This window comes from Epinephelus moara, chromosome 5 (assembly GCF_006386435.1).
Source record: "Epinephelus moara isolate mb chromosome 5, YSFRI_EMoa_1.0, whole genome shotgun sequence".
Classification (NCBI taxonomy): Eukaryota; Metazoa; Chordata; class Actinopteri; order Perciformes; family Serranidae; genus Epinephelus; species Epinephelus moara.
Genome location: NC_065510.1, coordinates 21,804,799 through 21,811,088, shown reverse-complemented (window position 1 = coordinate 21,811,088; position 6,290 = coordinate 21,804,799).

Sequence of the window (6,290 nt, the reverse complement as noted above, 5' to 3'; positions counted from 1 at the left end):
GATTTGCAGACACATCTGCAATACTGAGGCAACATTCATTTCATATGGTGTCATGATAGCACAGTAGAGAACATGCCAGCTCACCACTCATGTTAGACAAACTCAGTGTCTTTTTGTTGCGTATGTATGAGTGCTGTTTTACAAAACATTTTCATCCATGTCTTCTACATATAGAATCCAGGCTCTTCTCCTTTTATAAAAAATCCAAAAAAAGAAAAGTCTCAGAAATAGAGAAATCAGTAAGTGTGTGGACAGGTTTGTTTGCTTTTAGCACCAATGCTTCAAAGTTTAAGTACCTAATAATGATGAATAACCCACTGCAGTCACTTCATCTTAATATTAATAAATGCTCATTTAGACCCATGAGTAAAGTTGATAGGCTAATTTAGACTTATTAGGCTGTGTTCATGAGTGCTATATCGTAGGCAACTGGACTTGCTCATGTTTCGCCTCTCATCCAAGACGCTTCTTCAGTTCTAAATGCAGGATTTAAACTCTGTGTGGGTGTGAACCCTTACAGAATCGTTGAGGTCAAATGTGAGCTCTTAGTTTCAGAGTCGTTAAGATCACATGTGAGTCCTTGACCCACCTGGCCATCATGTGTGGCGTTAGGGTCAGATGGGACCAGGTGTGAATGAGGCACCAGTCATTTAGAACTGAAGAAGCTTCTTGGATGAGAGGTGAATCGTCTTCAAGAGACGCAAGCAAATCCAGTTGCCTACGATATAGCACTATAACCATGATCTGGATGACTGAGAATCTTCAACAACATCTTATCAGGCTGTGCTACCTTCATTATAAGGCTGACATATGTTTTGCAGCTCCTGATAGATTTTTTTTTCTTTAATTTTTTGTTTTTGGCCAAAAATGGCTCTTTTGATAGTAAAGGTTACTGACCCCAACAGCAATGCTCCATGAGGCTGCACATACAACACAGCACTGCTTTGAGCAGCAACATGCTCGCAGTTATAATGCTACAATGTGAATGGTTGGTAGGTATAATATTTACCATGTTTACAATCTTAATTTTATGTGTTTGGACTAATCAGCTGAAAAATAAGGCAAACGCACAAGTGCCAAAAACTGCAGTTCCACTAATGGCCATTTGAGGCTGGATCCAAAAGTGAGTCAATCCCAATAGACCCCCATGTTCAAATGCCCAACTGTACAGGAGAAATAAACATGTTTACAGTCTCGTACAAAAAGACTGTTTTCGTCTCTATAAGTAATTTCCCCAATCATGACAACTGTACGGGGGGTGAATTTTTATATGTCGCACATTTACATTTTATTAAGGCTTAAAGTTATGCATAATTCGGGGCGTGACAGGCTGTCTACCTAGGCCTCACTACAGTCTTTAAGTCAGATCCACCCCTTGCTCATCCACAGCTCTACCCTCTCATTCATAAATGGTCACTTCTGGGTCCAAAAAACCAAGATGGCAATGGCTAAAATGGTAAGCTTGAGGCTTCAAAACAGCAGTCCACAAACCAATAGGTGACGTCATGGGAGCTACATCCATTATTTTATAAAGTCTATGGTTTGGATGCTACAGAACCAGAACATTCGAAGAATACCACTAAACACAAAGTGGAGCTGTAGCTAGCAGGAATGTTTGTTTTGAAGCTATCTGGTCACAAGGTTAAGTATTGGACGACTTTGAAAGTTTGACCCAATGACAGCACTGAATGAAAAGTTATGGGATCACCAGAGTTACAACAATTCATCCTCTTGGGCACACAAATGTCTGTACAGAATTTCATGGTAATCCATCAAATAGTTGTTGAGACACTTCAGTCTGGACCAGACTGCCATTGCCTTCCCAAGAACCATGTGACTAGCTTCAGTTACATTCTGGGGTATACAGGATACATGTGTAATGCAAATAAAATATCCAAAACCTCTGTCCAGAAATATTCAACAATTAATCAGTCCCACATAGACAATTAAATAATACCAGACATTTGATAAATATCTGGGATATTGGCATTAAATCAGTTTAATAGAGTTAAGTAGAATCTCATCATCCATTCACGGCTCTTCTCTGTACTCTATGACATTTGACCTCAGATGTCCTTGCGGTTCATCCACCAGCGTAATCATTTTCACTGCAAACAATCAGTCATCAGCTTTGTTTGAGGAGCGGTCTATTTTTGCCCTGCAGATCTGTCTTTGGAGGCCAAACCAGGAAGAGGTGATGTCATGATAGCTATCGCTTACAATGCCTCAGCCAGCTGCAGATGTACAGACCCCCTTCTCTCCTGAGGTATGACCTCAGCCTGGGTGTACAGAGGGAACATCTGCTTGATGATCTGGTTAGCAGGATGCAGGTTTGATGATGCAAGACATTACACTGGAGAGAGGTATCTTGCATGATGTCGGGAAAACATTTGCGATCAGTCCTCATCTACTGTAGCTGTGAGTGGTGTCTTGAAGTAGGTCACAAACAAGAAGACTAGTTACATGTTTTGGTGTCTGCTTGTAAAATAAAATGTGCTAATTTATGCACCTTGATTGATGGGGTTATTTAAGAGACCATTTGCCCGGTAAATGTTTAGTTTTTGTTTCACATGACATGGAAATACCTTTGGCAAGAAGATCCAGCAAAATACTGAATGTACTGCTTGAAACTGTGACCCTGACATTCTTCAGCGCTTCATCAGAGGACTCAACATAGCTGCTCACTCCAGTAATGATCTCTCACAAATTGTCCAGTCCACTGTATAATCTGCTATGAATTAAACCTTTTTATTAAGTGTGTTAGGTCTATTTCTGGCCAGTAGCAGTAACTTTTGTGCAGGATAAACAAACAAGATATAAGGTGTTATTCAAAGAGCTCTAGAGGTGCTGGTAGGTGTAGTTTGCTCACTTTAGACAGAGCAAGGCTAATAGAAGTCCTCCAGGTCTCTAGGTGGAGCACTATGTGGAGCAGCTTGATGTTTGACAAGAGACAGATAAACATTGAAATGTGTATTCTTTTTTACATTTAGCTTTAGTCTTTTACAAAATTATAAAAGAGCTGTTGGACCACATTTGCCCTCATCAGCCACCGTACATGAAGGCAAAACCGACAACAAGTCTGTTAAAAAATGTGACGACTCACCTGGCAGGTATCAGCAAGCCTCTGCTCAGCAGCTGAGGTCAAAAGGATCTTCAAAGGTATAACATGTCAAGCACAAATTCATTAATCAAAGGGAAACGCTCTGGACTGAACGCCAATCCTTTGCAGGTCTGGAGCAGTGTGCCCCTGGGCAATCTGGAGTCTCAAAATTCACTTAACTATGTCTTTGCAAAATGAGAGGAAATTCAAAAAAGTAACACCATAAAATGCAACATGTATTATTAGGACAAAAAGACTCGAAAATTCTTCTGAGAGTGCACCTGTATAGTGAGGGACAGCTGGCCGACATACAGGTGCACTGCCATGTGTCCACAAGTGGCGGCAGTTGGTTGAAGTTCACCGTGTCACCACCCCCTTGTCCAAAATGTGCCCTGACCGCTTTGACTGACAGCTGTGCTATCTAGGGTTAACTGTCCCATCTAACAAGTGACTGTGACAGCTGCTGTCAGACGCTTCCCCTCCCCAAGACTACAACACTTCTACTCACTAAAGCAGCACAGACCACCCTCCATACTGAGCCCAGGGGATCTCTTTGCTGGGGGTGAAATGTGTGTGTGCATGTGTGAGGGTGGGGGGTTGCAGACACAGTCCACAGGAGAAGGCTCATTTTACACAGTGGGTTTAGTTGGAAATACGGCATTGTCTAGTAATAGGACCAGTGATCAAACTTCTAAAAGACGTGTGAGAACCATCAATCAAGTGTGTTTGAGAGGCCCTGAATGTCTGCCCATCATGCACGTAACCTAACAATGAATGTCACTGCATCTATGTGGACATATAGTGCGCACAAAATGATCCAGTAGGACTTAAGGTAGTGCCCACCTCTGATTGGTGCATCCTCTGTCTCTGTGCAATGAAGGTAGAAGAGGTAAACCGAGAGCCCCTGGAGACAGCATTCAAATATTACCACCCCAGACATTATTTCTAGAAGGACTTGCAAAAAGCCGCGCCAAATGAGCCACCCGTTTGAAATGTGAGCTGGCCTGATGCACTGCTGCCATGCCTCGCATTGCTGCAAAAAATCTGACGGGCCTGCCAAGAGCCCCCTCGGATGGCAAAATGAATTGCATGTGTGAAGGAGTGTCATCTAAACACTTGTGTCAGTCATCGTTAAGCATTTCAGCCCCCGTGCTAATTCATGGAAGTCTATGGAGTTAATGTTGTAATCAATCCGAACCCGTGAGTCCGGTCTTCCTCCGTCTGGTTAGAGACAGGCAGCGCTCCAAAGTTTCTAAATGGCTCCCCCTCTTCATGAACCCTGACCTAATAGAGCCTACTACTAAGTGGTTTAAGTGTTAATGTCCTCTCTACGTGTTTCACAGGCAACATGTTGGCCTTACAGTTCTTGTCCTGTTTTGGGTCGAGGGACTATATCAAAAGCCGAAGCTCTTCTCTGAGATGAAGCTATCTGACCTTCCACTATGATTGTGATTTGTGCATTAGACAGTAGAACAGGACTTACTGTCACAGAAATGAGGGGACAGGATGAGAAATGTTAGCATGAAGTTTTATCCCCGAGCTTTGGGAATAACCAAAGCTCAAAGGTACACTTACTAGCTTTTGGAGCTTTCAGCCACACTTAAAAAGGCAATTAAATGCCCCAGGTAAGACGCCTTGCTGCTTACAAATGTGCACCAAAAGAAATTCACGCTTGAAACACACTTTAAATCAGAGGTGTCAAACATACGGCCCACCAAAGCGTCCAATTTGGCCCACTGGATGTCTTTCCACACCTGATATTGATGCACTCATGACGGCTAAGAGGTGTCATGTTTAAACAGTAAGTAGATACTTCATGTAAAATGCTGCCTCAGAGGCTTTTTCACCCTGACCAGAATACAGCTGTCTGAAACAACAATGAATACTGACTGTGGTCAGATTTAAAGATACTGAATACTGTGCAAAATATAATCAGCCAGCAGCTTCAGTACAAAAGAATCTGTATCAGACTTCTCTCTTCAAACAATATGGCAGGGGATGACTTCACCTGCTGCTTCAACAGCTGCCACTTTAGTGGAAAATTATGAAATAAAATGCACATGTAATGAAAGTGAGTAGTAGACTGACTGAGTGGAAAAACTGAGACATACTGTTGAATTTGCACATATTTTTCATAGGATATCGTCTGTTCTGGTGCTTTCTATCATCAGTTTTAGAAATGGATGAACATTTTCAGACTTCTTTACACTACAAAAAAGGGAACAATCTGAAGGGGTTGTTATTTATAGATTATTACGTGATGGTTTTACTGGTCCAGCCCACTGGAGATCAAACTGGGGTGTATGTGGCCTCTGAACTGAAATGAGTTTGACACCTGTGCTTTAAATGGTCATATTTAATATCTATGTTTATATATTTGTAGTTAATGTACCTTAGTTTACTTCTATTGTAATTCCTTCTCTTCAAATATAGTTTTACTACAACTAATTTAGGCAATTCTGAATGTACAACATCTACTTTTTCTGAGGTGTCTCCCCTTTTTTCTCTGTAAGTTATGACTTGGTGTGTGTAGAATTTTTGTCCCAGTCTGAATCAAAGGATACAGGAAGCTTCATTTTGTACAGAAAGTAGATCCCTCTGTGGCAAATGTGTGATTTGTGAGTTTGGGCTTTATAAATTTAAAAATGAAATCCGTTATTGCATCAGGATAATGATTAAAAGGCGTTCCACAAATCTGTTGCTATTAACCAGCATAGTGACAGCAATGTTAAATTCGTTATGATCTGATTGTGGCTTCCTGGAATTACCACTAATCTAGTACATAAATGTACTAGATTAGTGGTTTAAACTCTTACTGTGTTTTCAACCTGTAGTTGTAGTTTGGTTCCTTTGTTCTGGACAAACGAAAAAAAAAAATATAAACTCTGTTGTCTTTTTAGTTCTGGTTAAGTTCATGTCCATACAGGCTTTTTTTAAAAAAAGACAATAAGATAAGATAAGACAATCCTGTTCGTCCCACAATGGGGAAATTTGCAATATTACAGCAGCAAAGGGATGATGCAAACAGGAAGCAACAGTATATATAAGTACGTAAACTGTGAGTGAGTAAACTGTACAAAAACAAAGAGCAGTAAGGAAGCATCAAACAGAAGCAGACTATAATAAAGAGACAGACCGAATGGCTGATGTTACTTTATTGACCGATAGAAGCATAGACAATGCACAAACC